Source organism: Puntigrus tetrazona, chromosome 7, assembly GCF_018831695.1.
Source record: "Puntigrus tetrazona isolate hp1 chromosome 7, ASM1883169v1, whole genome shotgun sequence".
NCBI lineage: Eukaryota > Metazoa > Chordata > Actinopteri > Cypriniformes > Cyprinidae > Puntigrus > Puntigrus tetrazona.
Genome location: NC_056705.1, coordinates 16,182,788 through 16,191,376, shown reverse-complemented (window position 1 = coordinate 16,191,376; position 8,589 = coordinate 16,182,788).

Here is an 8,589-nt window from a genome sequence, read left to right as displayed (position 1 = left end):
CAAGTATGCAAAATAGAATTTTAACCAAGTATTTAGGGAAGTACAATGCAAAACGTCAACCTATGAATACCCAGGATAGCATTGTGAAATGTTTTGAATGTGAAAAAAGTGACCCCGGATTCTGTTTATCCACAGTTTATCCAAGTTTCAAATACCTGAGTGCTAGATGGCATGACTGAGCAGTCAGAATCAAGTATACTAGCGAGATTAATAACGATTTAATAATTTAATACCAAGATGAATAATAATTGCTAAATGTTTAACGTATGTTTAAATGTTAGATTGGAACCCATATCACTCTCAATACAAAAAGAGAATTTTTACCTGCTGCTGTCTTTATTATCATCAGCAATAAGATACTCTGCTCTGGGGAAAAAAACACGATGTATAGTTTTATTGTTGCGTCTAATTCAATCAAAAGTAGATGATTTGTGCATATTTCAGATCCCTTTATGAGATAAAAGGCTTTTAAAAAAGGCTAAAAGTAAGTTGTGCAGGAGCTGTTAGAAACATTGAAGGTGTGCAACTAAATGTGCTCCTAGTTCTCAAACACTGGATAATGACAGAACAAAATATTTTATGAAATAATCACTCTGGTTGTGAACGAAAGCATAGAGAATTAAGCTCTTTCCCTGATCCTCTTTTCAGCAACTCACACTGAGTGACTGTGAAGAAGAGGAAAGAATAATAAGTCCAAGAGAGAAAGATGAACAAAGAGGAAAAAAAACTAACAGTCTTGGCAAATTGAACCATAATTAAATGCTTACAAAATTCCATGCTTAGCTTGTTTCAAAATCAGGTGGTTCTTTGAGGCAATTTCCTTTCTTTAATTACAATTTCCTGTGTGGTTTGACATTTACAATGCAATCTTCTAGAAGGACCCGTTTATGATTTATTATTCGTGCCTCTATCACAATGTCAGTCTGCAGAAATGAGTTTATAAAGAAAGAGCTCAAATGATTATGGCCTTTGACCAATAAAGCAGGCTCATTATTGCAGGCCACAGGAAAGATTAACATTTCTGACAACCAAATCGTGAAAGATTAGCAGGGGAAGAGATTGTTTCAGTTTCTATTAAATAAGCAGTTGTTCTTATTCAAAACCTGATCTTCTTGCAATGACTGAGAGAAAATACAGAAAGAGGTTGTATAAATCTTCCCGAGATTTCATAGGAATCCAAGCAAGCCGAGTCTAATAACTATAGTCTTTATAACTCGAAAATGCAGCTGCTTTTCGGGGCACAGAAATACCTGAAAGGACAGACTCGTAGATTCCTTCAGCAACACAGAAGTCGAGTTTAAAAAGATTCACTCTTTATTTCTCTGGCAACTGTTTGACATCTTTTTGCTGATATTAGGTTTCATCATATAACAGACAATCTTTCCGAAACAGATTACAATCAGGGGAATACAAAACATGTTTCACTTCCCCACACTGACTAACATTCCCTACGGAATAAAACTATATTTGCAGTAAAAAAAAACAAAAAAACATTTATAATTGAACAAACCTTGCCATATCTTCATCTCACATCCCTTCGAAGGCTTCAAGCAAATTGAGATGGCATCTAATTCCTGCAAACACTTCCTGGTCAATGGATCATGTTTTAACACCATCCCTGATCCATCACCATGCTGGGAGTCATATCAATACCTAGCCATTTTCCCATTTGTGGAAGATGAGCAGATCAATTCATTTATAGCTAGTCTGTGCCTGACATCTGTTTGGGAGATTAGAACTTATTGGCTGCTTGTCTGATAGAAGGCACAAGGTTCATTAAGTCAATGGAATCCTTAATCAATGGGAAAACTTCAAGTAGCTCTCTCACCATTAGAGCTTCATCTGCTCTATGGAGGCACTTAAGATACATTTAAAGTAAGGTCTCTGGTACAGATTGGGCTGTACTGCATTTGACTGCTCTCAGCAATTGCAGAACTACTGCACAATGCAACAATGTTCTTAAAGACTTGGAATGTTCTGGTTCATTACATTCGGTGGCCTCTTGCACAAGCTGCGTATGAAGTATTTCTGCTGGGGAAAATGTATTTTGTTGTTTCACCGAGCTTTGTTTGTCTGGTGTATTTAAATTGGTAGGGAAACAACAGAATGCCTGCCAATCCCGAAGACAAGCTCTTCTCATCAAGTGCCAGCTGAAATGTACACTGACTCTTTGAAGGTCATGCTCTCAAACACCATTCAAAACAAAATATCAACTTTCAAATCTCCCCTATTATAAATAATGACCAAACATTCACCAAACTGAATACGAATAGCGTGGATTCTCCACGTCCTTGTCCACTACAGCCCTCCCTCACTCTCCACTCCACAGCTGATAGGGGCTCTCTCCCTGGTGATTCTTAAACACTTCTGACCACCTGAATGGTTCTCCAGCTGAATGCGTGTGGTGTGTAGGACGGCCTCTGTATGCAGTTGGAAATAGGTCTGGACCTTGCTGATTGATCGTTAAGTGTTGTCCATGAGCCCATCATGCAGCTCCCACTTAACAGCCTCCACCACAGAAAGCAATCAGTGGATGTTACTGAGAGTCCCAGTGGGAGCAGCTCTGCAGTGATTGATCTGCAGTAGACCTCCAAGAGGAACATGGACAGATCCGGCCCTACTACAACCCCAGTGTACCTGCGCGATCTTCTAAAAAAGCAATGCAAGGCAGATGGACAGCCCTCAAAATGTCCTGCGAGAACATCCCATGATAGCCACTGAATCACGGCGGAAGAAACAGCTATGCAATGCACTGCTGAAAGCAATGACGCAGTGTTTGTGATTATTTGAGGCAAACTACTGTGTAAGGGAGAATGCGATCAGTCGGGCATTATTGCAAAACAAATTAGTCTTGTATCATCCCAGAAGGGGTTTATTTTACAATAATGATTGCTCATTATCCGAAGTATTATGTACATGGCTACTCATCAAATATCTTTAGTTTATTAGCCCATTACAACATAAAGGCTAATTTACTAACTTACAATGACAATCACAAAATTTACAACAAGATTTGTTGATGCCGTGTAAATTAGCCTTAAAACAATGATATAAGCTATGCAACAATACTGCAGTAAGCAATGTGAAATAGCAAAGAGCGAGTTTGCGCTGTGATAAGGAAGACATGAGAGTGTCAATTTTTATTACATCTCTCTCAGAAATCTCATTGATCAATTGCCGCAATCGGATATATTCTAATATTCGTTGTCATCAATGACATCGCTCTAACCATCTGATATAAAGCGTTGCGTTAAGAACATCTGACTAAACAGACCTGTGTATTTCGGAGGGCTGATGAGAATAATGCAAATATAATTTGGGCAACAAAAGCGTTCATCACAATAGCAATCCACATGGTGCTTCTTTTAGATGTCACCAGCTGTTCTGCAGTCTATATTGGCCTGCTCTTCAAGTAAAGGAAGAAAAAAAAGGAGTAACCTAGATGAGAATTTTGTGCTTCAGTGGCTATTGAAAGATGAGGCAATAAACTGCTAAACTTGAGTAATCACACTCTCCCCAAGGAATGTCTCAAATGGGGATGGTCAAAAACCTTGAAATTTGAGCCCCTCGCGCACGGCCCGGCCCGGAGCATTTGATGAGATTCATTATTGTAAGGGAGCTGAATACAAGTGTCTTCTGATTACAAGATCCTCCATTAAAAGTTCCCACCAGTGTGCATTTCCATGCCGCAACGTCAATGGGATTAAAATCTCAATTCAGCTCCAGTCAATTCTCCAGTAACAAGATTTCATTAAATGCAGGCAGGGAGGCAAATGGACTCGAAAGCATCGAAACAGCTGGCGTATAAATTATAGAAATGTGCTTTCTGCTAACTGAACACACCTTCAGCTTGCAGACGCATTATTATTTAATGTTCGGAGAGTCTGATTTTATGTAAATTGGAGTCATCCTTTTTCTCTCTCTAGGCCCCTTCTCGATGCCAGGTACTCTGAAACCAGGCACGGGGAAAGATTATGCAAACCAATTAACATATGAAAATAACATATTAATATACTGTCTGTGAACTGTGTCCAATCAGTTCCTTTTCACTGGCGTGTGTACAAAACAATTAAAATTAAATTTATACCGCTTTTTCCTTAACGTATTCCGTCTCGCGAATGGAATCACTGAGCAAGCGCTGACAGAAGTTTTACAGGCCTTGCGCTCTCCCTTAAAGGCACACACTGACTTTTCAGGGATATTTACAAGAGCCTGTGCTAATAAATTCTCGTCTTTTGTTTGCTCCTAATGGTGTGCGCCTCTAAAACAAAGCAGCGAAATCCATAGTGGTACCCGTGTGCTAATGAAGGGCGTACATTATGCTGGCCACTAATTACCGCCCTTCCATAAATAAAACAGAAGACAATCAATTAGCCGAGAACGTGCGTCTTTGTTAGTCATGGGCAGCAGGTTCCTCTGGGCAGAAAGAGCTTCTGCAACACGAGGGTCTCTTCAGGGTGCAATTTCGAAATGGCCAGGAAGAGGACAGATAAATCACATTTCGAATGTTGTTCCTAAAAGCTCTTCAGGCAATCCACTTTGACTCACTGGGATTACAAGTAAATTAATACCTATGCAATTTTCCAACCGCCAGCACCGAAATATTAATGTGAAGAGCAGAAATGTCTTTCTCCATGGGCGAGTGCTAGGCAAAAGAAACCAACATGTTATTATCGTAACCTTTTAGAGTAGCTCCGCTAAAAACCTCCTCTCTTGCAAATTCAGAAATGGCGACTCTCTTATGATGTCCCACACGCTAGCTGAATGATGTATCACACTTGATGCTGACCAGACCGGGGCGAATCAGTGTGCATTAACAACAAACCTAAAAAGATTGTATCCAAATGATGGGAACATTATGCAGGCTATGGGCCAGGCATCACTGACTACCATAATGCATAATTTGAGCATTAATGTAATTTACATTTTAACACAGGCCCCTGAGTAAACTGATTAGTAGATGCTTATCTCCTAATGTGAAGGGGGTTGTTGCGACAGTGACGTGTGAGGGGATGTAGGCAGGATTATAGCCAGCCAGGTCCGGGCCTTACCCGAGCATGGGGCCGGTGCGTCTGGCACACTCGAATAACACTGTCTTCAAAATCAAATGGCTGTCATTCAAGATTGCCCGGAAACAATTTAGTGTAGCGGCGGGATACATCTCTGCTTTTTAGCTTCAACTACCTTTTAAGAGATGCTAGCGACGACAGGAAGCCTTTCCTGTAAAACACAGCAACACAGGTGCACCGCTCACACGGGTCACTCCATGGGAAAAAAAAATCTGAAAATAAATCAAGTTTGGAGAGCAATTATTCATCTAGCATTTGAACGTTCAATAAAAGCACATTTTCCTCCGTCAAATGTCTTTTATCTGGGTCCCAGCAGACTTCTCTTTTTATGGGACAAATTAGCGCTCGGAAAAGATGGCAGAAGCCCTTTTAAAAAAAAAAGTACGACAAAGTTGCAGTCCCATGATGCAACGCTCCCAGTGGTTACATCTGCTCCACTCTTTCATCTCGCTCTATTGTTAGGTGCGAGCTGTCACATTAGGAGGAGAATTGGTGGCTCTTTCCCACCCCCAAGTCCTCCTTTTTCCCCCATTCCAGTAGTTGGCAGGGTGGCAAACCCCATACAAAGGCGAGTGTACCGGGAGCATGGAGGGGAGCGCCGTTAGAGGGAAAACAGTTTGGGAATTAAGGTCATTAATTTTCCACTTTCAAGGGCTGCCACACAGACGGAGATAAAGTCAGCATAAATATTCCGCAGAAGTTTCTCCTGTTTTTCTCCTCTCCCCTTTTCTCTCTCTCTCTCTCCCTCTCTCTCTTTTTTTCATCGGCAGCCCATTTATCTCCATACTGTCAATTAGAGGCAAAAGCAAAGAACTAATTAGGAACTGTGCAATTTTAATTAGCTGTTTTGATAATTAAACTAATTGGTTCCCTTGTGTTTCTGCAATGTGCGCCGAGCACTTTTTTTGATATCTGGGCTGCAGATTTCCCATCCGTTGGTTAATTAGTCACTTTTGCATTAAAAAGGAGCCTTTCTTAATAGCCTTAATTTGCAGTTGAAAAGAGAATCTACCATCAATAATTTGTGTAATTGGTAACCGTTTGATTGTAATTTAGAGGCACGGCCGGACAGCTCTGCATGTCTAATTCTTAATGACTGGGATTAAAGTTGGATTAAATGTTTGGGAAGAGGATTCTTTGCCCCCAAATGACACCTAAGCTATTTTTGACTAGTCCCATTTGGAATGAGTAGGTGGACTGCAAATTGCTGTTTCGTGCAATCAGACGTAGAGGAGCATATTCAAGTGGTAAGGCTCTCTAAGGTCATAGGCAGTTTCTTGGATTATGTGGAATATGCTCTTGTAACAGAAAGAGGAGCTGAAAAGGCTCTTTCTGTTTCACTTAAAAGTGAACATGCATTATGCAGCCACTAGGAGGGGCTACATAAACTGATGTCAGAACAGTAAACAAACAAATATTGCCCACTGCTTAAACCTAATATGGTCCTGTGGACTATTAAAATACTGCATTCTAATATTAAAAAGTTACTGTATCCATTTTACGAAATGAAATCTAAACCGAACTCACTGAAAGGATGTGCTCAGAAAGTAAAAAAACACACACACACACACACACACACACACACACACACACACCCTGGGAAACCAATTAAAATTCTAAGATAATTATCTGCGATGAAGCATCAGTCTCACACATGAAAGAAAACATCTTGAGTACTGCCCATCAAATGGAGGACAACTTTCAACTGGTATTTGAATTCATTTAAGACAATGTAAGCAAGCACCATCTATCATGTGCATCATTTATCTCATTTATCCCAGATATCATCACAACAGGCCTCTCAGAGTCTTTCCTCCTAGCAGGACTTTCCATTGAACGCAGTTAGAGAAAAGCACCATGTCTGATATTGGTTTATAATCAGCTTAACCATTATGAAATATAGGAGAGGCTCGTGTTCAACCTCTCCCTGACTCCACCATCCACTGATTGTTTGCCCCAGGATAAATGGGAACCCAACTCGGCTCTATGCTATCTGATTAGGTAGGGTTAATTACTGTGCTGTGTTTTTGAACTGGCTGTATGTGAGCCCTAGCAGTAAATAGATGGGCCTGCTTAATTCCCAATCAGAAATGAATTTTAATTAACTCTGCAACACAAAGCCCACACTCCAGGATGGTTTCCAGTCACAACTGACCCCATATGCAGCATGCCACAGAACAGAGGCACTCTAGGCCTCCTAATAATAAAGAAACAATGGATTGCTCCATCACTGGCCATCAGTACAGAAGAGAAGCATGATACGTGTCATCGCACTGGTGAAAGTAATTCCTAGCGGGCTCCTTAACAAGCTGGAATATCACAGCCTGATGTGTTCTACTAACAAACCACTGCTTACCTGTTGGTCAAAAATGACACTTATATGAATATATGAACATAATTTGTATTTATTCAGAATAATCCTTCTCTTTTTTTTCGTAAGAGGTGTCCTAACAGCACATGATTTCTCGTTTTAAAATACTTTGAGATCGGCAATGTTATAATTTCACCATTTAACTGTCAAGAGGCCTTTTGTAGCTCAGCATTCAACAACAAGGGCCACGCTTTCCTTGTTCCCTCGGTTTGTTGTGATTGGATTAATTGGGTGTCATTCACTTCTGCAAGAGGTCAGCAGACATACATTTGTGGTCAAAAGTCATCCATCTATCACACTGCAGAAATGAAAAGTCAGACATGTCAGGCAAGAAAGGCAGAGAGGCAAAGGCTCAAACAATGGATTTTAGGGGCAGGGCAATGTCCCAATCTGCTAAGGTTGCTACAGCCTATAGTTTGAATTACACTACGAACGAACGTCTAGGGGGCATAGAAGATTTGTGCCCTAATGTCTTATGAGCAGATATGAATTACGATTTCATAATTTATGTCTATTCATCACCTTCAAGGAGATCCAGATCTCAAAGACATTAAACGAGGCACATATTCATCTCTACCTCGACAGGGATGTGCAATAAAAGCACAAGGAAACCAGTACACCAGATCATTTGCTAGCTAAATAGAGCACTTGTAACCTTTGCATCTCCCCTAATGGTTAATCTCGGGTGGATCTCTCTGACTTGATTGGTTAAGAGTCTCTGCAGGGCAGGTGAAACCCCACCAATTGCCCACCACGAAACAGTAACACTTTTATCAGCAAAGTAGCAGCTAACAATTATATTACCAGAGCCAAACGCAGTCTCCTATCTCACCGCTAATCAAAACACAGCCCATCTGTTGTGTTGTTGCTCTCAAAATGACTGTTTATCTGAATATGGAAAGTGAGTCTTCTAGCCGATCACACATATCCAGTGGAAATATTATAAATGGCGAGAATGAAGAATGTGAAGAAATTAGATCATGAAAACTGTTCACAATGCTTTCAAAAGCTCAAACCCTCTTTTCTCTATTTATAACACACATCACAATCACACAAGAAAACACATACACACACATCCCCCTGTGAGCACTTCACATAAACACTCTCACACACACACACACACACACACACACACACACACACACACAC